The sequence below is a fragment of the Panthera onca genome, chromosome F2, assembly GCF_046562875.1.
Source record: "Panthera onca isolate mPanOnc1 chromosome F2, mPanOnc1 haplotype 2, whole genome shotgun sequence".
In the NCBI taxonomy this organism is placed as follows: Eukaryota; Metazoa; Chordata; class Mammalia; order Carnivora; family Felidae; genus Panthera; species Panthera onca.
In genome coordinates this window covers 46773156-46797595 of record NC_138356.1, presented here as the reverse complement: position 1 = coordinate 46797595, position 24440 = coordinate 46773156, and the positions used below count along the sequence as shown (strand labels likewise).

Genomic DNA, 24440 nt, shown 5'->3' with positions numbered 1-24440 from the left:
CCAAAGTTTAATTTTAAAGTAATGTCCTGAGGGGTGCCTGGGTGACTCAGTTGATAAGCATCTGACTTTGGCTTAGGTCATGATCTCATGGTTTGTGAGTTCGAGCCCGACTTCGGGTAAAAAATACGAGCCCGGCTTTGGGTGAGCCCTTCTTCTCTCCCCCTCTCCCCCTCTCTTCCCCTCTCCCCCTCTCTCCCCCTCTCTCCCCCTCTCTCCCCCTCTCCCTCTCCCTCTCTCTCTCTCCCCCTCTCCCTCTCTCCCCCTCTCCCTCTCTCCCCCTCTCCCTCTCTCCCTCTCTCCCCCTCTCCCTCTCTCCCCCTCTCCCTCTCTCCCCCTCTCCCTCTCTCCACCTCTCCCTCTCTCCCCCTCTCCCTCTCTCCCTCTCCCTCTCTCCCCCTCTCCCCCTCTCCCCCTCTCCCCCTCTCTCCCTCTCTCCCTCTCTCCCTCTCTCTCCCTCTCTCCCTCTCTCTCCCTCTCTCTCCCTCTCTCTCCCTCTCTCTCCCTCTCTCTCCCTCTCTCTCCCTCTCTCTCCCTCTCTCTCCCTTTCTCCCCCTTTCTCCCCCTTTCTCCCTTTCCCTCCCTCCTTTGTCTCCCTCTCTCACTCCCTTTATCTCTCTCCCTCTCTCTCTCTGTGCCCCTCTTGGGATTCTCTCTCTCTCTCTGCCCTCACTTACTTGCACCCTCTCTCACTCAATAATAATAATAATAATAATAATAATAATAATAATAAATATCCTGAGTGTAACATTGTTGGAAGAATTTAGGCATTTGTAACTTTGGGTGGCACTTTCAGTCCTAACATCAGTCATTTTTTTTCCAGTTGCCAACTGACACTGCTTCTTTAAGTCTCTCTGCCTTTCCCCATCTTTTGGCTGTGTTTTGCCTGTTAACTGTTACATTGATTTTTTTCTTAAAAACAAAAACTGTATTATCCCTATAAAGAGTTTTCCCACAGTGAGCGTATTTTTATCTCACTTGTTTATTCAGAGTATCTTTTTAGCTTGTTCTGCTGGTTATCTCCATGGTCAGTTCCTAGAATTTACCTAGTGCTCTGTCAGCATCCGATCCCTTGTGCTATTTGTTCCATTTAGATGTGGGTTTTCTTAGACCATAATTCAATTCATCTCATTCTTGAAGAGAGTTTGGTATCATTACACCCCACCCTTCCTTTGACCTTCGTCTTTTGCTGAAACATGGAACACAAACAATATGTTTTCCTTCTTGGAAAGCAGTGACAGGCGCATGTAGCAGTAGGTTAGGTATCAAGTAGTAATGACCACTTTAGATTCTGTCTCATTTAAATATTTGGCTCTAAGTAACAGAAAACCCAATTTAAGTTGTCTTAATATAAAAGGTACTTTATTAATGCCTGTATTTAAAAAGTCCAGAGTTAATAATGTGCTTTAAATGAGGTTTAATCAAGGCTTGATTCCATTTCTCTATCTACTCTTTGTGCATGCTGTGTGTGTGTGTGTGTGTGTGTGTACATGTGTGTGTATGTGTGCACATGTAAATAAAATATATATCAAAATGACTAAAGCAGTTTTAGGTGTTTACATACCATATTTTCAGGAAAAAAAGATAATGTATCACTCTAACATTCCAAGCAGAGTCTTACTGGACTTGTCACATGTCCACCTCTAAATAAACACTACAGCTGGGGGAATGTAATTATTACATGGCTTAAAATAATCAGGGATGACCCTTTCAAGGCATATGGGCAGTGAAAAGTTATACTGTTGGGTACTATAGGCAGCAGAAGGTAAGAATGGATACTAGATAGGCAGCCGACTTGTCCACTACAATGACACTGGGCATCTGAGGATAGAAAAACACATATAGGGACGCCTGGATGGCTCAGTCGGTTAAACGTCTGACTTCAGCTAAGGTCGTGATCTCATATTTGGTTAGTTTGAGTCTCACGTCAGGCTCTGCACTGACAGCTGGGAGCCCACTTCAGATTCTCTTGCTCCCCCCCCCCGCCGTGCCTCCCCAGCTTGCGTGCATGTGCGTGCTCTCTCTCTAGAAAATAAACATAAAAGAAAAACACATAATTAGTTTTAGATCAAAATGGTATGTTAAGTTCATATTTCAGCACATGGCCATAATTGATCAAACATAAAAAGAGGAAGCCAGAAAGATGTAGTCAGAGCAGTAAATAAATTAAACATGGGGTGAGCCCTGCTTCTCTCTCTCTCTCTCTCCCCTTCTCCCCCTCTCCCCCGCTCCCCCCTTCCCCCCCTCTCCCTTTCCCTCCCTCTCTCACTCCCTTTATAAAAGTAAAAGCAAAAAGTAAAGTAAAAACACCGGGTGACAAGTGGAGCTGCAGCTGTTCTGGAGGTGGGCAGTGGTGGGCAAGTATTTGGCTCCTGCTGGGTGCTGAGGATTGAAAATGCTCCGCACAAGGCAGAGGTGGAGTAGGGTTAAGTAGGGTTACAGCTTCAAGTCAAGGTCTTGGGTAGAGATTCCCGGAGCACAGGAGGAGTCCCAGTAAAACTGTTGGCTGCTGCCAGAACCAGATGGCTTCAGGAAGCTGGACCTGGCAAGGCACAACATGGCAGTCTCCTGGCCAGAAACTGAACTGGACTTTGGCTCTGGAACTAAGTCTGTAATAGCCCCACTATCACTGAGAGACAAGAGCTCAAACTTACCTTTTATAAGACCTGGTTCTGAACTACGTTCCCAGGTGGCAAGGCAGAGGCAGCTCTCAGAGGGAGTAAGCACAGGGGGAGGAGGAATGGGGAACAGAAACAACTAAACCTTTGTCTCAAAATAAGCTTGAAGCATCAATTCCAAAAGGAATGAAGATCTAATGCTAAGAAAAACTCATCCAGTGATATTTAGCACTGGAACACAAATTCAATTCTGATGTAAAGAATTTTAGGAAACCATCCAACAGACTTGTGTCTATATGCTGAAAGAGAAAAAGGATTCATTTATTAAAAATGAACAGTAAATTATGAAACAAAAAGTAACAAGAACAGGTGGATATGAAGAATTAATGAGAACTCTTAGAAATGAAAAGTTACAGTAGTTGAAATCCTTTTTTATCTTTTTACTTATTTTTTATTTTATTTATTCTCAAGTTGGCTAACAAAAAGTGTAGTCTGGCTTCAGGAATAGCTTCTGGTGATTTGTCACTTAAATCCACCCAGTGCTCATCCCAACGAGTGCCCTCCTTAATGCCCATCCCATTTACCCCACTCCCATCAACCCTCAATATATTCTCTGTATTTAAGAGGCTCTTATGGTTTGCCTCCCTCTGTTTTTATCTTATTTTTCCTACCCTTCCTCTATGTTCATCTGTTAAGTTTCTCAAATGCCACATGAGTGAAATCATGTGATCTTTCTCTGACTTATTTCGCTTATTTCTATCCACATTGTTGCAGATGACAAGATTTCATTCTTTTTCATTGCCAAATAGTATTCCATTGTATGTATATACCACATCTTTATCCATTCGTCAGTTGATGGACGTTTGGGCTCTTTCCATAATTTGACTATTGTTGATAGTGCTGCTATAAACATTGGGGTGCATGTGCCCCTTTGAATCCACACTCCTGTATCCTTTGGATAAATTCCTAGTAGTGCAGTTGTTGGGTTGTAGGGTAATTCTATTTTTAATTTTTTGAGGAATCTCCACATTGTTTTCCAGAGTGGCTGTACCAGCTTACATTCCCACCAAGAGCACAAGAGGGATCCCCTTTCTCCACATGCTCACAAATATCTGTTGTATCCTGAGTTGTTAATTTTAGCCACACTGACCAATATGAGGTGTTGTCTCAGTGTGGTTTTGATTTGTATTTCCCTGATGATGAGCGATGTTGAACATCTTTTCACGTGTCTGTTTGCCATCTGGGTGTCTTCTTTGGAAAAGTGTCTATTTCATGTCTTCTGCCCATTTCGTCACTGGATTACTTGTTTTTCAGGTGCTGAGTTTGTTAAATTCTTTATAGATTTTGGATACTAATCCTTTTAATCTGTCATTTGCAAGTATCTACTCCCATTTCATCAGTTGCCTTTTTTGCTAATTGTTTCCTTCGCTGTGCAGAGGTTTTTTATCTTGATGAGGTCCCAGTTGTTCATTTTTGCTTTTATTTCCCTTGCCTTCAGAGGCATGTCAAGTAAGAAGTTGCTGTGGCCAAGGCCAAAGAGGTTGCTGCCTGTTTTCTCCTGTAGGATTTTGATAGTTTCCTGTCTCACATTTAGGTCATTCATCCATTTTGAATTTAATTTTTGTGTATGGTGTAAAAAAGTGGTCCACTTTCATTCTTCTGCATGTCACTGTTCAGTTCTCCCAGCACCATTTGCTAAAGAAACTGTCTTTTTTCCATTGGGTACTCCCTCCTGCTTTGTCAAAGATTAGTTGGCTATATATTTGTGGGTCCATTTTTGGGTTCTCTATTCTATTCCATTGTGTCTGTTTTTGTGCCAGTACCATACTGTCTTGATGATTACAGCTTTGTAATACAAGCTAAAGCCTGGGATTGTGATACCTCCAGCTTTGGTTTTCTTTTCTAACATTACTTTGGCTATTTGGGGTCTTTTGTAGTTTTTTACAAGTTTCAGGATTGTTTTTTCAAGCTCTGTGAAGAATGCTGGTGCAGTTTTGATTGGGATTGCCTTGAATGTGTAGATTGCTTTGGGTAGTATCGACATTTTAACAATATTTGTTCTTCTAATCCATGAGCATGGAATGTTTTTTCATTTCTTTGTGTCTTCTTCAGTTTCTTTCATAAGCTTTCTGTAGTTTTCAGTGTACAGATCTTTTACCTCTTTAGTTAGGTTTCTCCCTAGTTATTTTATGTTTTTTTATGCAATTGTAAATGGGATTGATTCCCTGATATCTCTTTCTGTTCATTATTGGTGTGTAGAAATGCAGCTGATTTCTGTACATTGATTTTATATTCTGTGACTTTGCTAAATTCTTGTGTCAGCTCTAGCAGTTTTTTTGGTGGAGTCTTTTGGGTTTTCCATGTCGAGTATCATGTCATCTGCAAAGGGTGAAAGTTTGGCTTCTGTTTTGCCAGTTTGGATGCCTTTTATTTCATGTGGTTGTCTGATTACTGAAGCTAGCACTTTCAGCACTATGTTAAACAACAGTGTTGAGAGTGAACATCCCTGTCATGTTCCTGATCTTAGTGGGAAAGCTCTCAGTTTTTCCCCATTGAGAATGATATTAGCTGTGGACCTCTCATATATGGCTTTTATGATGTTAAGGTATGTTCCTTCTATCCTGACTTTCTTGAGGGTTTTTATTAAGAAAGGATGGTGTATTTTGTCAAGTGCTTTTTCTGCATCTGTTGACAGGATCATATGGTTCTTATCCTTTCTCCTATTAATGTGAAGTATCGTGTTGATTGATTTGCAAGTGTTGAACCAGCCCTGCAGCCCAGGAATGAGTCCCACTTGATCATCGTGAATAATTCTTTTAATCTGTTGAATTCGATTTGCTAGTATCTTATTGAGAACTTTTGCATCCAGGTTCATCAGGGATATCGCCTATAATTCTCCTTATTAGTGGGCTCTTTGTCTGGTTTTGGAATCATTGTTAATGCTGGCTTCATAGAATCATTCTGGAAGCTTTCCTTATGTTTCTGTTTTTTGGAATAGTTTGAAAAGAATAATTATTAACTCTTCTTTAAATGTCTGGTAGAATTCCCCTGGGAAACCATCTGGCTCAGGACTCTTATTTGTTGGGAGATTTTTGATACCCAGTTCAATTTCTTCACTGGTTATGGGACTGTTCAAATTTTCTGTTTCTTCCTGTTTGAGTGTTGGTAGTGTGTGGGTGTCTAGAAATTTGTCCATTTCTTCCAGATTGTCCAATTTGTTGACATATAATTTTTCACTGTTCTCTAATAATTGCTTATATGCTGTGGTGTTGGTTGTCATCTCTCCTGTTTCATTCCTGATTTTATCTATTTGGGTTTTCTCTCTTTTGAGAAGTCTAGCTATGGGTTTATCAATTTTGTTCACTCTTTCAAAAAACCAGTTCTTAGATTCATTGATGTGTTCTACTGGTTTTTTGGTTGTTTTTTGGTGGTTGTTTTTTTGTTTTTGTTTTTGTTTGCTTCTATATTGTTTATTTCTGCTCTAATATTTATTATTTCTGTTCTTCTGCCAGCTTTAGACTTTCTTTGCTGCTGCCTTTGTAGCTCCTTTAGGTGGAAAGTTAGGTTGTGTATTTGGGACCTTTCTTGCTTCTTGAGATAGGCCTGAATTGCAATGTATTTTCCTCTTACAACTGCCTTTGCTGCATCCCAAAGGGTTTGGACTGTCATGTTTTCATTTTCACTTGCTTCCATATATTTTTTAATTTCTTCTTTAATTGCCTGGTTGACCATTCATTCCTTAGTAGGATGTTCTTTAACCTCCCTGTATTTGGAGGCTTTCCACATTTTTTTCTTGTAGTTAATTTCAAGTTTCATGGCAGTGTGAGCTGAAAATATGCATGATATGATCTCAGTCTTTTTATACTTGTTGAGGGCTACCTTGTAACCCAGTGTGTGATCTGTTTTGGAGAATGTTCATGTGCACTCGAGAAGAATGTGTATTCTACTTTAGGATGAAAAGTTCTGAATATATCTGTTAAATCCATCTGGTCCAAAGTGTCATTCAGATCTGTTGTTTCCTTATTGATTTTCTGCCTGTATGATCTGTTCGTTGTTGTAAGTGGAGTATTAAAGTCCCATACGATCATGGTATTATTATGTATACATTTGTTTATGGTTGTGATTGATTTATGTATTTGGGTGCTTTCACATTGGGCGCATGAACATTTACAATTGTTAGCTGACTCCTAAATAATGGATAGACTCCTAAATAATGATATAATGCCCTTTTTCATCTCTTGTTACAGTCTTTGTTTTAAAATCTAGTTTGTCTGGCAGAAGTATGGCTACTCTGGCTTTCTTTTGCCATCCAGTAGCATGATAGATGGTTCTCCATCCCCTCACTTTCAATCTGCAGGTGTCCTTAGGACTAAAATGAGTCTCTTGTAGGCAGCATATAGATGGATCTTGTTTGTTTTGGGTTTTGTTTTTGTTTTTCTTTTTGTTTTTATCCATTCTGATACCCTGTGTCTTTTGATTGGGATATTTAGTCCATTTACATTCAGAGCGACAATTGAAAGATACGTATTTAGTGTCGTTGTGTTAACTATAGGTTTCATGCTTGTGGTGATGTCTCTTGTCCTCTGTAGTCTTTGCTGCTTTTCACTCACAGAGTCCCCATTAGGATCTCCTGCAGGGCAGGTTTAGTGGTCATGAACTCCTTTAGTTTTTGTTTGTCTAGGAAAGCCTTTATCTCTCCTTCTATTCTGAACGACAGCCTTACTGGATAAAGGATTCTTGGCTGCATATTTTTCCTATTCACCACATTGAATATTTCCTTTCACTCCCTTCTGGCCTACCAAGTTTCAGTGGGCAGGTCTGCTACTACCCTTATGTGTCTACCCTTGTAGGTTAAGGCTCGTTTGTCCCTAGCTGCTTTTGGAATTCTCTCTTTATCTTTGTATTTTGCCAGTTTCACTATGATGTGTTGTGGTATTGACCTGTTTTGTTGATTTTGAAAGGAGTTCTCTGTGTCTCTTGGACTTGGATGCCTGTTTCCTTCCCTAGATTAGAGAAGTTCTCAGCTATAATTTGTTCAAATAAACCTTCTGCCCCTTTCTCTCTCTCTTCTTCTGGAACTCCTATGATACCGATATTATTTTGTTTCATTGAATCACTTAGGTCTCTAATTCTCCCCTCGTGGTCTAGTAATTTTCATTCCCTCTTTTTCTCAGCTTCATAATTTTCCATATCATCATCATCTATTTCACCTGTTCTCTCCTCTGTTTCTTTTATCTTTGCCGTTACTGTCTCTAGTTTATTTTGTGTCTCATTTATACCATTTCTTACTCATCATGACTATTTCTTAGCTCTTTAGTCTCTGTAGCAATAGATTCTCTGCTGTTTTCTATGCTTTTTTCAAGCCCAGCTATTAGTCTTATGACTATTATTCTAAATTCTTGTTCAGATATATTGTTTATACCTGTTTTGAGAAATTCTCTGGCTGTCATTTCTTGATGGATTTTCTTAAGAGAATTCTTCTGTTTCATCATTTTGGCTAGGTTTTTGTCCTTTGTGTGTTTTAATAGCTTGTTATGTGTCCTGCACATACTACTGCAAGTACTCCTGCAAGTACTACTGTATTAAAAATGGGTCATACACTGTCCAAGGCCTGGCACTTCAGGAAGTGTTTTTCACAGTGTGCTGTGTTTCGACTGCTCTATCCAATCGGTCAGTCCTCTGCAAAACTCCTCCTTGCTTATAGTGGTGGAGCGCTTGGACCTTCCACCAGGTGTGCTTTGATTTGTTGGTTGAAGTAAGCCTGGAAAAAAGGAAAGGGGGGTGGGGAGCCTGATCCCATACAAAGAGAAAGACGAAAGGGACAGAAAAAAGACCAAGCAGAGAATAAACAACAATAACAAAACCCAAAAACCTATAAGGCTTAATGCAGAGAGAGAGAGAGAGAAAGGAAAATAAAAGAGACATAGAAAAGGTGTAAAAAGAGTAGAGTAAAAATGCCTAATTAAACAAACAAACAAAATAGAAAAAAAATTATATATATAATAAGATTTGACCAAAAACCAAATCAGAAACTATGAGCCTGATTCCAAAAGAAAAAAAGAATAGGGTAGAAAGAAAAAGAAGAAAAGCAAAAGACAAACAGACTAACACACAAAAACGCAAGACAGTGGTCTGTTGGTGCCTGGGACCAGTGGCTGTGCTCCGGTGGAGAAGAGGCCATCTGGTTGGCTCAGTGTCAGTCCTACTCCAGTAGGTGAGCAGTTACCAGGCACAGAGGGGCAGGGTTTGATGTAAGTGTCCCGCCTCCACTGGGGGAGCTCTGCTGCTCCCTGAAACCCCACCATGTTGGCGATGGGGATCAAAATGGCAACACCCCAATCTCTCCTCCCCAGACTGGGTGTTTCAAACCACACTGTTCAGGCAACCCTCACAAGTAGCGTGGGCGGTCAGCTTGTCCTGCTCCACAGTCTCCTGTGCCTCCTAGGTGCTCGGCTAGGATTCAAAACCCGATGTCTTAAAGGGCCCTACACCAACTGGGTCCTGTTTTGGTACATAGCGCCACTCAACCCTGCCGATAAAAGGCCTTTGGCTGGTGCCTGCAGGGTCTTTTGTCCTTGGGGAGGCAATACACCCTCTTCCCACCATACTCAAGGGAGGGGTCTGTTCTCTCCCAGTGCACCTGGGAGCCCCTGAGATCACTGCTGCACCCTGGGGGTGGCTCCCCTCCCCCACAGGAGCACACACATGGCATCGTCAAAGAAAAGTCATGCAGTCTGCTGTCCACAGAGGTGTTTCTCATGTCTTAACACAATACCGCAATTCCAGTCTCCCGGTCCCTTTTGTCTCTCCACAGAAGGGGTTTGCTCTCCTCTGTGCCTACTCTGATAAAACAGAGATCTCCCCCAATTCACGTACACACACCTCAGTCTGGCCAAGCTGTCTCCCTCCACCTATGGAGATCCTTCTGCCACTCTGCAGATGGATTCCCTGGATGTGCCACGTGATTTGACCTCAGTACAGCTGTGTTGGAGGGAGGAGGAAAATCCCAGTCCCCCTACTTCTCCACCACCGTAACGCCTCCCTCGAGATCCTTTTCTAAAGTGTAATAACCATTTAGACTCCAACCAGCCTGAGCATAAGTGAATTAGAAGAAGGTGCTACAAACTGCACCTAGAATGTAGCATAGAAGAACTTTTTTTTTTTCTAAGTAAAGGATAAATTGAACGTTGAGTTTCCAGCACATATCTAATAGGAAGATAGGGTTGAAAAGCTCTATTTGAAGAGAATTCGCCAGAATTCTAGAAAGGCATGAGTGCTTTACATTACAAATACATTATGAATTCCTAACATGATAAATAAATCCTCCCACATAGACCTCAGTGAAACTGTAGAACATTAAGCATAAAGTGAAAAATTTTAAACCAAACAAAGAAAAAAAGACATTCCTACACAAGAACGACAATTAGACTGAGGCAGACATCTCCTGGCCATAATAGATGCCTGGAAGCATTAGAGCGAGAGCTTCAGGGTGCTAATGCAAAGTAACTAGCAACTACAGCCTCATGATCACCTCAAGTGAATAAAGTCAAAATCAAGCCGTTTGCAAATTTGCAAAGACTGGGACAGGTTACTGCTCACAGATCCTCATTGAAAGAAGTGGAGAAGTGAACTTCAGCTAGAGAGAAGAGTGAATCCAGAGGGGAGGCATGGGATTTTTTGAAAAAGAATATGATTGATAGGGGCGCCTGGGTGGCTCAGTCAGTTAAGCGTCCGACTTCGGCCCAGGTCATGATCTCACAGTTCCTGAGTTCGAGCCCCGCATCAGGCTCTGTGCTGACAGCTCAGAGCCTGGAGCCTGCTTCAGATTCTGGGTCTCCCTGTCTCTCTGCCCCTCCCCCACTCATGTTCACTCTCTGTCTCTCTCAAAAATAAATAAACTAAAAAAAAAAAAAAAAAGGAAACAAAGATAATAATGAAAGAGATGGTAGGAAAAAAGCCAAAAAAAAAAAAAAAAAAGGAAAGAAAAAGGTAATAAATAGACAACACAAAATAAATGGTGGACATAAGTCCAAATACGTTAGAAATCATATAAAATGTAACTTGATTAAGTTCACCTATGGGAAAAAATTCTTCACAACAGTTAAAAAGCAATCTAGTTTCCTGCTGTTTACCAAACATGCATGTAAGACAAAAGCTATACATAAAGGTTGATATAGAAAAATATTCCCCCAAAGTTATAAACATAGAAAGCTAAATAATGTCAAATGTTGAGACAAGAAACATTAATAGGAATAAAGAAGCACATTAATAAAAGTCTTCCAGGAAGATAGAGCAGTGGTGCATGTACCTAAATATAGTCTCAAAATGTAATCCAAAATTAGATGGGATTACAGAAATAACTGATAAATCCACAATTCCTGGGGGGAAATTGTAACATTACTTTCAGAAACTAGTATATCAGATGGCAAAATATTGGAAGAATATAGAACATTTGCACAACAAAAGGAGCAAGATTGATCAAATTTATGTATATCGAGAGTAGAATCCTGTCTTCAACTAATATTCATACATTCTTTTCAGATATATATGGCACATTAACCAAAAGGAAGTCAATAAATTTTAATAAATTCTTGCCCAAAGGCCCATTTTCTTTTACCACAATGCAGATGAATTAGAAATTAACAAAAAGTTTTTCAAATCCCATGTTTGGGTATTTCAAATGCATTTCCATGTAATTAATAGGTTAAAGAAGACATCGCAGAAAATATATATTTAAACAACAATGTGAAATACTACATGTGAAAATCAGTAGGGTCCAGTTGACACTTCAGTGTAAATTTATAGATTTAAATAAATTTGTTGGAAGAGTAAAAGTGAGTTAAGGGTACAAATCAAGGTAGAAAAAGAAACCACAAAGCTTAAAGTAGAAAAAATAAATACATAACAAATTAACAAAAAAGAAACCAGAACCAGAAGCAATAAAACAGCAGAACTGGTTCTTTAAAAATTAAATATACAAGGGTGCCTGGGTGGCTCAGTTAAGCGGCCGACTTCGGCTCAGGTTATGATCTCATGGTTTATGGGTTCGAGCCCCGCATCAGGCTCTGTGCTGACAGCTCAGAGCCTGGAGCCTGCTTCGGATTCTGTGTCTCCCTCTCTCTCTGCTCCTCCCCCACTCATGCTCTGTGTCTCTCTCTCAAAAGTAAACATTAAAAACTTTTTTTAAAAAACTAAATATACAAACTTCTATCAATAACAATCTAGGAAAGAAAAAACAAGGAAAAGCACACACACACCAAGAAAACCACCGGAAACAAGAAAGGAAACAATACAGATATAATAGGGATTTTTTAGTCATGAGAGTATATAATGAATAACTTTATGCCAATAAGTTTGAAAACTACAAAGGTTAACAGTGGCTGTGGGTCATGAATTTGAAAGTGACTTAGCTGAATGGTTTAAACTCAGAGTATTTCAGTCAAGATTTCAGCCTGGGCTAGTCATCTGAAGGCTTGGCTGGGTCTGGAGGATCTTTTCCAAGGTGGCTCACTCACGTGACTGTTGGCAAAGAGCTTCAGTTCCTTGCTGTCTAGTGACAATGCTTCATCACACAAACCTCTGTAGGACTGCTTGGGTGTCCTCATGACATGGCAGCTGGCTTTTTTCAGAATGATCCATGAGAGAGTAAAGAGGAGGCTTCATTGTCTAATTTATGACCTATCTTGGAAGCCACTTCTACCATATCCTATTTGCTAATAGTGAATTAATAAGCCCATACTCGGGAGGGGATTTTGACTCCTCCTCTTGAAGAAAGGTGTAGTAAAGAATTTGCGGGCATGTTTTTAAACTAACACACTGTACTTATGTAAGTGATATGGTAATTCAACAAAGAAAATTCAAGAGAACCTATAAATGTATTAATAGAGTTAGTAAGAATTCAGCAAGTTTGCTGATGTGAGTCAACACACATGTATCAGTTTCATTCTTAGTACTAGTAATAACAAAACTGTAATAAAGACCTCAATCATAAGCAGAAATAAAGGCAATAAGTTATTTAAAAATAAAATTTGTAAAAGATGTATAAGACCTTAATGGAGAAAATTATAAAAATGTATTCAAAGGTACCAAAGAATATCCAGATACTCCATGTTATCTGGGTATGACTTGCAGTAAATATAATTTCCAGTAAGGTTTCTGCCATGTTATCTGGGTATGACTTGAAGTAAATATAATTTCCAGTAAGGTTTCTGTCATACATGACAAAATAATCCTGACATTCAGATGGGATAGAAAATGGCAAATAATTGTTATAATGTTTTTGAAGAACAAGGTTGGGAGACTTGCCACATAAGATACCAAGAACTATGATGAAGCCAAAGTGATTAAAACAGTGTGATGTTGGCACATGTATATCCCGTAGACTATTAGAACAGAATAGAGATCTGGCAACAGACATACACAGACAGAAATTTGTTGTATATTAAACTACGTTGTCCACTATTGTGTCTATTTAAATTTTAAATGTAAAGTGCCTAGCATTAATAACTACGGTACTGGTTCTCAGCATCCTGGTGTGCTAGTATTTAGTGCTGTTTTTAAGTATTTTTCATGATACATTTTTGTTGAGCTTAGCGTTATTTTTTAAAACCTTTAAGTATTTATGTCTTGGGACATAGCAAGGGAATTATATCAAGAGTCATGTTGCTATTAAAACTTGAGATCCTTAGTCACTAACCACCCTTTCTCACGTTGGTCACAGCGACCTGGTAGGTCTCTGGGCAGTCTGCAAAAATAGTTTCTTAGGAAACTGATATAGGGATTTGCCAGCCCTATTCCCATTTCTGAAAGATTCTCTGGAACTCTGAATACATAGACTTAAACTGAGCCAACTCATGGATCTGCCATTTTAACAGGAGATGCTTTCTGGGGGCCAGGTCTCAGTCGGAAAGAAGATTGCTATAATTCATTGTCCCTTTCACTTGGGATTACTATGCTGTTGAACAAGCTATCAGGACTGCTGATTCAGCTGTGCCTTAGAATATTGGCATTTCCCACTTCGTTCCCCACATCTTAGGTTCCTAAGTGGCATCACGAGAAAAGCCCCCGCCAAAACAACTTCTTCCTGTAATCCTTATTTTTATCCTCACAAACTGGCCTAGAAAATTTAGGGGGAAAAAGTCCCTATTTCTCTTTCTTGAACCTAGAGTCATTTCTAAGTATGTCACTCTCTACTTTCTCTTCTCGGTATCAGAAGATGCCTTCCCAAAATAGGTTGCCTCCAGTCCAAAGAAGCGGTGGCAGGAAAGGAAACAAAGGTTTCCTTTAAAGTCTCAGACACTTCTCAACCCTTTACTCGCTTCCTACCAAAGTTCTTAACTTCAATTCTTATTTCCAGTAGGGAGAAATAGGAAATGCTTCACACCCCAAATGGTGGCCCTTTTTTGCCTATAAATAACCATGCCATTTTTAGAGGCTATTTGGTAAGTTGGTTCCTTAGTCTCTCTTCAGTTGGTTTTTCATTGTGTCTCCTTATTTACCAGGGCCCCTGGAAGTTGAAATGAGTCGGGTAGGATGTGGGTCTAATAATGTGTAAGGAGCTCTTGCATTTTAAGGGTTGTCTTAGGCCGTAAATGTAAGCAGTATGGAGCTCTAGACTATGGTGATTCATATAGCTTCACACGCAACCAGAGGACACCTCAGAGATGTCTACTGGATCCTCTGTGGGGTTGCAGGGCGTAGGGAGGGCCTTGTCCACCCTGTGTCACTAGAATGGGTATTTTGCACGAAGGGTGCAGGACATGCTAGCACCCATCTGGTGCACAATTTAAAGCATAAGGTGGGGACAGATGACAATAGAATTGTGATAAACATTATGTTGTGTAGATGACATATGTTTTATTTTCACTGTGGATCCTGAATGGAGCTAGAACCTTGAGAATAAGGGCTGGTTTGTAAAGTAGCCTATGAAGTTACAGCCTCTCTGGTTCTCGGTATCCTTATCTGTAAAATAAGGAGATTGGGTTGAATAATCCTGAATGGGCCTCCTGGCTGTAGAAACTTCGTGGAAGAATTTAAGTTTCTCCTGAGAACACTTGTGCCTTCAAACTATTTGATGTGAATCTGATTTAAATTTTGTGAACTATTTAGAAAATAAGGAATAACTTAAAAAAAGTTGTAGTTCCCGTATTTTTTAAGTGACACCAAATAAATGAATAAGTAGGAACATCATTTTTTTTTTTTTTTTTTTTTTTAAATTTTTTTTTTTCAACGTTTATTTTATTTTTGGGACAGAGAGAGACAGAGCATGAACGGGGGAGGGACAGAGAGAGAGGGAGACACAGAATCGGAAACAGGCTCCAGGCTCCGAGCCATCAGCCCAGAGCCCGACGCGGGGCTCGAACTCACGGACCGTGAGATCGTGACCTGGCTGAAGTCGGACGCTTAACCGACTGCGCCACCCAGGTGCCCCAAGGAACATCATTTTTTTAGCACTTCAGTTTTGTGTAAACGAAATCTGCTATGGTGGGTTTGAGATTTAGATTTCTGAATAATCCTAGAGTCGTCATTTACACTATTAATTTACTTTAATTTTACTTTAAAAATTAATTTTTTAAATTGAGGTATAATTGATGTACAGCATTACGTTAGGTAAACTTTTTTTTTAAGAGAGAGAGAGCACGAGCGGGGAAGGTGCAGAGAGAGAGGGAGACACAGAATCCGAAGTAGGCTCCAGGCTCTGAGCTGTCAGCCCAGAGCTCTAGGTGAGGCTCGAACTTGTGAACCACAAGGTCATGATCTGAGCTGAAGTCAGACGCTTAGCTGACTGAGCCACCCAGGCGCCCCTAAACTTTTTTTTTAAAAGGAACATTGAGCTTCATCCCAACTCTGAATTTTCACTAATTAAGGATTATTGAGAATTATAATGGTAAGTAACGGTGAAATGAAACAAAGAGAGGGGTGCACCTGGCTGGCTCAGTCAGCAGAGCATGGGATTCTTGATCTCAGGGTTGTGAATTTGAGCCCCACATCGGGTGTAGAGATTACTAAAAATAAATAAAGAAACTTAATTTAAAAAACAACTTTAAAAAAAATGAAATGAAACAAAGAGAAACTTACAAGGCACTCCCTCTTGCTTTATTCCCGTCCTAGATGCTAAAGTTGCAGTTGAAGCCCAGGTGGCCCACAAGGTGGCACCATTAGGTCATATAAGTAAAGTGCTGCTATTGTAGATAAAACTGATATTTTTAAAAATCACTTTATTACAAAAATAATACATGTGCATGAAAGACTTCAGATTGACTTCCCAGTGCTTATTTAATATACTTATTATATAATTACAAAATATAAGCTGAAGACTTCCTATGGGGGAAGGTCCCTTGCTAAGAATTTTAAACGGGGTAAAATTGCACAGTAAAGATTTTGGAAAATACTGAAAAGTGTTAGAATAGAATAAAATATCCAGGATACCAGTACACCCTTTGGAAACAATTAATTTTATTTATTTTAAGCCAATATCTTTTCAAAAGTGTAATTGTAACTAAATTTTAATAATGCAAAACTATAAGTAATACAAACATCAGAGGAAATATATATCGGAAATCCTTATTTGGTGTTTTTTTATTTTCTGATGGAGAAAGAGAAGTTTAGACAAGCATTTTCTCATTATCCCAATGAGTAAGAGATATTTGAGAATAATGAGTCCAGGAATTTAGTCACTTCCTATAAAGTAGAAAATACTTCCAAATATTTTGTGGTTGTTTTCTCACACTTAGAAAGGATTATTTTGAGATGATTGCAAAGAGTTAGTTCATAATGTATGGCTGAATGTTTCCTGTAAGCATGTGATCAGTACTTCCTGTAAAGAAACATTTCCAGGTATTTATTGGTTTTTTTCGCAGTTTGAAAACTGTACTTTGCATGAGATGTTTGAAAGGAGTTAATTCAGTGTGTGGGGTAGACTAATGTTTCCCTTCATGTAATCTTTGAGGAAAAAGTTTCCAAACTATTTCATTGTATGGAAAAGAATTTTATGAAACCAAACTTAATGCCATAGGTTTTTTTGCCCATAAAATGAGGATAATGATAATACTTACCTTAAGGGTTTATATGAGGATGAAATCAGGTATTCCAGGAAAAACACTTAAATAGTGCCTGGAATGTAATAACTTAGTAAATGTTAAATATTTTCTATCTCATATTGCTAAGCAGTTGCTGCATAGTAATAGCAGACATATAAATAAATCCTTGTTTTTTTTATCAGTAAGTTTTCTTTCCTAAGAACCTCTACTAAGTAATACCTGATTAGCCTACTTCCAATTATTATATGGACTTAAAAATAATGAACTGGCCTCTAGTAGCATTCTGTAGTTCACACATTTCAAATCAACCTCACCTTTATTGCATTAATAAGGCTTTAATTATGAAGTAATTGAAGAAATCACAGAATTAAGAATTTTATTTTAGAGAGAGAGTGTGCGCATAAGTGGAGAGCGACAGAGGGAGAAGGAGAGAGAGAATCTCACTCAGTCTCACGACCGGGAGATCTTGACCTGAGCTGAAATCAAGAGTTGGAAGCTTAAGTGACTGAGCTACCCAGGCGGCCCAAGGATCTTAAATAAATCAAATTAGACTTGGAAATACCACAAAATTACATATAAAGTAAAAATGTATCTGTAGCAGATCCAGATCTATCTTAAAATTACTCTTTGAACTTCTGTCAATTATTTTTGAGACTCAGAAGTAAAATTCAGAAGGTTCTACTTATAAACTTCCTCCTTCCCATGTTCTTCATGGTGCTGCAGTATCCTGAAAGGGTAATATTCTCAGTTCTTTTTAAAAAATTTACTTCCATGCTTTCAGAAGAGGGCTACCCTTTTCCTTTTTTGAAGCTCAAAATAAATATCCATATATTTTGCCTTTATTTTGGACAGATACCTCAAAGGTTAAGAATTGAGATCCTCATCATATGATCTATGAGAATTTATTTCCCAGGGTCTTCTAAGACAGCTTCCAAAAAAATGGATATACAAGGATTCTATAAAAGGGATCCTAACTAAAGTGAACTGTAGTTTAAGATTAACGGAACAGCAGAATCTTTGAAGTTTTATAGTGAGTAAAGCAAGTGTTGCATCAGGATTGCTGTCAAAGTAAAACTGTTCATAAATTAGACTAGTTCCACGGCCAGATGTTATAGCCAGATCCATCTGTGTCACATCTTTTAAGTGCATTGCCTGTGAACCCATTATGATAGTCAAATTTTGACCAGAAATGTTATTTTAAAACTCTCTTAGACTGTTTTGATTGGCTTAAAATGTCAGCGTAAATATGTGTAATGGAAAAATACGGAACAAAAATTTTTTTAATGTGCTAAGGAATTTAATAAAATTATGGAAAATTATAGAATGTAACCATTAAAAATTAAAAATTAAGAATTGTTTTGGAAGACTGGTAACATGGAAGTATGTTCACAATACAGTAAGTAAAAAAGTTTAACATTTGTATTTAGAGTATTTAGAGTATTTACAGTAAATATATATTCATACAGAGAAAAAAGGCTGGAGGATCATAGCACCCAAAATAGTAATAATAGTTATTTTTAGTTGGTAGGTAGCATTATGGGTAACTTTTATTTTCTTCTCTTTGCTCATATTCATATTTTGTAAAAATTTATAACAAAATGTAGAATTAGTCATAAGAAAAAAATGTTACCTTAAAATCTTGTTAAGATGAACTTAATTGAGTGTATAATCCACAAAGAATTCTTAGATTTTCCCAAGTCTAGATTTCAAAAAAAATGTGCCAGGCACTATGTCATCTACAAGGATACACAGATCAGATCCATTTTTTGCATTCTAGAGACGAGTTCTGGCAGGAAGTTTTGCAAGCAGTTGGGAACAAACAACTAAGCTTTGTATGAACCATTTTCTACTGATTTTCTTAATTGTGTAGAGGTGGCACGGCCTATTCGAGATATTGCAGACTAAATTTGAAGCCACTTCCAGCAGTGCGGCCTTAGACTCACTAACCTCTCTGAGCCTTGGAAATTATTAAGAGCACTCTATTAGAGAAACATAGCTATTGAAGATAAGCAGACAAGAAACACATGATTAATGTTTTGGGAAGGAATTAAATTTTTGTTAGAATTTTTACTTGGACAGAGCTAGATTTCTTTTAGATACGGCTTTTTTTCCTTGCCCACTATCTGTGGATCTGTGCAGCGCTTGGGTTTTAAGAACAGTCATTCTAAAGTGCTAGCAGTTCGGATTTAATGACTCCATTGGAAGTTCTTATTTTATGGTTCTTTGAGGTTATTTTTATATTTTAAAACAACTGTATCCTTTTAAAAGGTTAAGAATAACCACATGAGGTATAGAGAATCCAGATTTGGGTTTCCATTTGCTGTATACCGCTCAGTTTTAGTACTTCCCTCTGACATTAGAAAATGTAGGCAGTCAGATCCGAAAATGCGTCTCTCCCCAGGTATGCCATTTTTCCCGTGCATTTTGCTGAAGTGTCTGCTGCTTTGATCTCTGATCAAAGTTGCTATGTAAGCATAATGTCAGTCCATTTGAACCAGGAATGTAGCACTTAGTCTTGCCTTTTCCCAGTGGCCTTTCAAAATGAAAAATAAATCAATACATTATGTATGTAGATATTGGATATAGAAAAACAATTTAAAGTTAGGTTTAATAAGTATATATTAAAATACAACAGATTTTCTCCATTAGTTCTTAACCATCAAGAATACTATCTTAAAGTTCTATAGATGTGATCCAATATTAACAAAAGAAAAATATAAAAGAGAAAGATTATTAACTAGAACTTTCCATCAAGTCAGTGACTCACATGCTTCCACTAAAACCTCCTTATTGTTTTGTTATTTGGATTGAGACAAGCACTGTGTGGTGCTGGGAGCTCTTGTTACTGACACCTAGGTGACTACCTCATCCCAAAGGATGAGTGGCTCCAGCCCCATGAAGTCTCTTAGGTGGTGCCACAGAGCATGGAGTTAGGAGTTTTAAATGTTAGGCCGTGCCAGCCCTTCAAGACTTACCCCCAGAGTCCTGCTTTTCACAGTCCCAGGGAATTAGTCTCTGAACCAGTCACTGTCTCTCATGGACACTAGGAACTAGGCTATGGTGAACAACTAGAGGATTTGGGGGGGCTTGAGTGTTCCCACTGTTGACCATTCCTGTGGATTTTTCCTCTGCCAGGAATCCGTTCTCTTTTCCTTTCTTGGAGGCCTTTACTCCCCACTAGAGGTCACCCCATTGCTGGACGGTGCTCTGTTACCAGGGGATCAATGTTCAAGGCTCCACGCAGGCTCTCTTCAGTACAGTAGAGAACTGTCTCCCCAGAGCTGTGCCTGTCCTTGGGAGGGGAGTAACTATTATCTTTTGAGTGCTTAAGTCATACAACTGACCCGGAGTCCAAACCTAGACAGTCTAGGTCCAGATAACATTCTGGGTGAAGTAGCCAAGTTCTTTTAACAGCCTCTGACAGTAAAAAATTGCCTCTAGAGTATTACACACTCCTAACAGTAGTCCCTCAGGAAAGTCAGACTGTATCTTGTCTTTCTCCCTCCTGCTTTTCCTACCTTGAAAAGAAATCTTCACTATGCTCAGCTTTTACATTCATTCACAGGGGAATAGACTCAGCCCTCTGTGAATCTCAAAAGATACTAGTTCCCTGTTCATACTCACACATTAGTGTTTCTAACTCTACTTGTGGAATGGTTCTTACTACACACTACCTTTGGTAAATACCAGGACCCTTGTGAATGCTTGGTCCAACAAACTCTTCCATAAATAACCTCTTAACTGTCCTGGTTGCCTGAGTCACCCAGACAGATGATCCCAAAGAAGACCTTACATTCTTTTTGTTTGTTTTGATTTTGGTTTTGTTTTGTTTTTTGTTTTTTGCATGGGGACAATAGGTACTTTCAGACTCAACTGTCTTTTGTCCAAAATCCTTAAGCCTCCATACCAGCAATTTGCACTGATGGCCATTTATGCTAGAGAAACGAAGACTTAGGTTCACATAAAAATATGTACCCGAATGTTTTAGAAGCTTTAACACCCCAAACTGGAGACAACCAGATGTCCTTTGAAAGGTGAATGGCTAAACAAGCTGTGACACCCTTGTCCTTTGAAAGGTGAATGGCTAAACAAGCATACCCTGGAATGCTCCTCAGATACAGAAAAGAATCACACTATTGCTATACATAACAACCTGAATGAATCCTCAGAGAATTATGTTGAGTGAAAAAAACCAACCCCAAAAGGTTACATACTGTATGGTTCCATTTATATAACATTCTTGAAATGACAGAATTGTAGAAGTAGAAGACAGGATAGTGGTTTCCAGGGGATGAAGAGGGTGGGGGTGGGAGGGAAGTAGGTGTGGCTGTAAAAGGGCAATATGAGAGAGCTTTGTGGTGATGGAAATGTTCTGTATCTTGACTATCAATGTCTGTATCCCAGTTGTGATATTATACTATAGTTCTGTGAGATACTAACACCAGGGGAAACTGGGTAAAAGTACACAGGATCTCCTTGTATTATTTCCTACAACTTCATCTACAATTATCTCAAAAAGTTTAATTAAAAAAATCTTTAGTCCTTCTCACCCCTTGAATAATAGTTAATAGATGTTCTCAATTTTATTCACTTTTATAACTTCTGGAGAAGCAATTAATAGATTCCTAGTGATTAAGGTCTAATTGGGGTCCAGACATTTTCTTTCAGGTTTCAAGTGTAATTAGGTCTAATGCATTTGTATGATATTAACTTTGAAATCACATAAATAAATCTGTAATTTGATCAAATGTACTGTCTTATGGGGCTTGTCTTCAAAAGAAAATGGCAGAAGCATTGTCTTTCCTGTGAATTTAAAGGAACTTTCTTGTGAATTTATTTTTAAGTTTTTATTTAAAGTCCAGTTAGTGAATAGACAGTGTAATATTAGTTTCAGGTGTACAATATAGTGATTCAACACTTCCATTCAACACTTTGTGCTCCTCACAAGTGCACTCCTTAATCCCTATCACCTATTTCACCCATCCTCCCCACCCACTTCCCTTCTACTGACCAAGAAAGTTTAGGAACTTTCTTGTGAATTTAATGGGTCATTTGAGGGGGTAACTATATAATCTATAATTCTATCTCCAAATGAGAAGCAAACTTTGTCCTTTTCATAGTGTGAACCCTACTATCTTCAGACTAACACCTGCACCATTTTAACATTAAAAATCATATATTAGAGATAAGCTCGAGTCATGAAGATTCAACCCCCAGTTGTTACAATTAGAAAGTAAAGAGGGGCGCCTGGGTGGCTCAGTCGGTTAGGCGTCCGACTTCGGCTCAGGTCATGATCTCGCGGTCCGTGAGTTCGAGCCCCGCGTCGGGCTCTGTGCTGACAGCTCGGAGCCTGGAGCCTGTTTCGGATTCTGTATCTCCCTCTCTCTGACCCTCCCCCATTCATGCTCTGTCTCTCTCTGTCTCAAAAATAAATAAAGGTTAAAAAAAAATTAAAAAAAAAAAAGAAAGTAAAGATATACACTGTGGGTGAACTCAGAATTTTGTTAAAGCAAATTGATTAAGTGGCTCAGTAATACGAAGTTTGTCTAAAATGGTACATATAATTTGTCAGTCCTCATCTTCCAGCCTAGCGCTGATAACCCTTATGATGCAACCTGACTTATGTATTTAAATGGAGCTTCAAAAAATACCATTAATTATTCGCATATAAGTTTACTTAAAGGAATTTGATAACAGCATGAATGACCTCTAAAAGCTTAACCTGAATTTCAGCCTTAGCTACAAATTTGAGATTTTGTACTTATATCCTACCACTTAGTGTAGTATCTGCCATATTTGGGGCATATAGTAAATGTTTAATGAATTAACACTGATATGCTGTGGACATACTGTCTGTGCATGACCCTACTTCCATCATCCCTCAAGAGTAGAGTACAGTGGGGCAGACCAGGCACTCGAGATGTCCCTGAGTGCAGAGGGGAAACCTGAGTGGGTCCTAGCAAGAGCATAAAGGACAGGCAGCAGCATGTTTCAGGAGGAGCAGAATCTGGTGTATGGCAAAGATTGCAGGCAGATTTGAGCCAATTTTTCTTTCATGTTGAACAGCAAAAGGGGCAGGGGACAATCTCGTGGGCAGATTTAAGTACCAGCATTCAGGATGGATTAGAAATATTTTTCCTTAAATATATCCTGTTTGGTTTAATTTTTTTTTTTTTCAACGTTTTTTATTTATTTTTGGGACAGAGAGAGACAGAGCATGAACGGGGGAGGGGCAGAGAGAGAGGGAGACACAGAATCGTAAACAGGCTCCAGGCTCCGAGCCATCAGCCCAGAGCCCGACGCGGGGCTCGAACCCACGGACCGTGAGATCGTGACCTGGCTGAAGTCGGACGCTTAACCGACTGCGCCACCCAGGCGCCCCTCCTGTTTGGTTTAAATATAAGTATTGGTTATTTTTACTCCCTCCCACCCTCCCCCCCCTTGCAAATAGCATTTTATTTCTAAAAATGCTTTTGTGTGCTACTCTGAGATCTAGCCACCATTTATAATGTGAAAAAATGCATTCTGCATTCCGGTTATTTGGAGTGAATTTTCTGAGCCCAGTTTGTCCTCTACTGATGGCACATAATTTGATTCTTTTTCTTTTATCTTTCTGACCATGCTTTCTTGTTTGTGGGCGACAGAGCCACTCCTTAATAAGCCCTTCAGTCCTCCCTTTTCATTACTTTATTACTTGTTATTTTACCAGCCTCACAAATTGAGGCCTTACCCATAGATTTTCATAGCCCCACTAGTTTCTCTGTTTGATAAAACAGCTAGACTTTCTTCATGTCACAACCTTGTTATAACTAAATTTTCTATTTACTGTAGATCCTTGCCAGCACATTTCTGGATATTCTGTTGAACCTTCTTAAGAATTCAGAGAAACTGCTGGGTGACCACTGAAAAAAAAGATCTAATCTTAAGTTTTACGTGAGTATTTTTCTACTGTCGACTTCCTCATAATATGTGAAAGCTTTGATGCCTTGCTTTATGGCAGATTCAGTTATGTGATCAAGATGAAAAATGTTATCTCTCATTGGCCTTATTAAATCTGGGGGCAAAGTTAGTTTCTCAAGGACACAGAAAAACTCACAAAATGCACCACACTTCTTCTCACTTAAAAAATAAACAAGAAAGGCTTTTTTTTTTTTTTTTTAACTGAGCCAACATTCAAAAGAATCCCAAGTCTTTAAACCACAAGAATTCGTACTGTGTTTGAACCAAAAATACCAAGTAGCTTGTTTTTCATTGTCTATTCTTACAGAATTTAACCAAAACACATTATCTCTTGAAAAGCTCTTGATATGTGATATTTTACTTTTTGAAAAGTTTCAGATAGCTTTTCCTTTTTTATGATAATAATCCAGTGAATACTATAGGGGAAAATAAGGAGGTTACCGTTCAAAGAGAATTCTTTTTTTTTTTTTTTATGTTTTTATTTATTTTTGAGACAGAGAGAGACAGAACATGAGCAGGGGAGGGGCAGAGAAAGGGGGAGACACAGATTCTGAAGCGGGCTCCAGGCTCTGAGCTGTCAGCACAGAGCCCGACGCGGGACTCGAACTCACAGAGTGTGAGACCATGACCTGAGCTGAAGTCGGACACCCAGCCGACTGAGCCACCCAGGCACCCCCAAAGAGAATTCCTGACTATTTTAATGAGTAATTTCTTCTCGACAGGTTACTTTCTTTAAAAACTGTTATATAGTGGCATAATCTGAAGTTTATTTTATCTTGATCTCTGTAATTCTTAATCATAAGCAGATTTCCCACTTATTTAGAGT

The 24440-nt window shown here is 38.9% G+C and overlaps 1 protein-coding gene across 3 annotated transcripts in view; it reads left to right on the top strand.

The window, feature by feature from the left end:
- Positions 1 to 24440, top strand: part of ANKRD46 (ankyrin repeat domain 46) — a 50898-nt gene that overhangs the window by 7285 nt on the left and 19173 nt on the right. For 2 of the 3 annotated variants that reach the window (XM_060611031.3, XM_060611028.3), the window contains exon 2: positions 23486 to 23587. The exons of the other annotated variant lie outside the window; for it this stretch is intronic. The gene's annotated coding sequence lies outside the window, so the exon portion shown is untranslated. The remainder of the gene's footprint in view (positions 1 to 23485; positions 23588 to 24440) is intronic. 3 annotated transcript variants of the gene reach the window in all.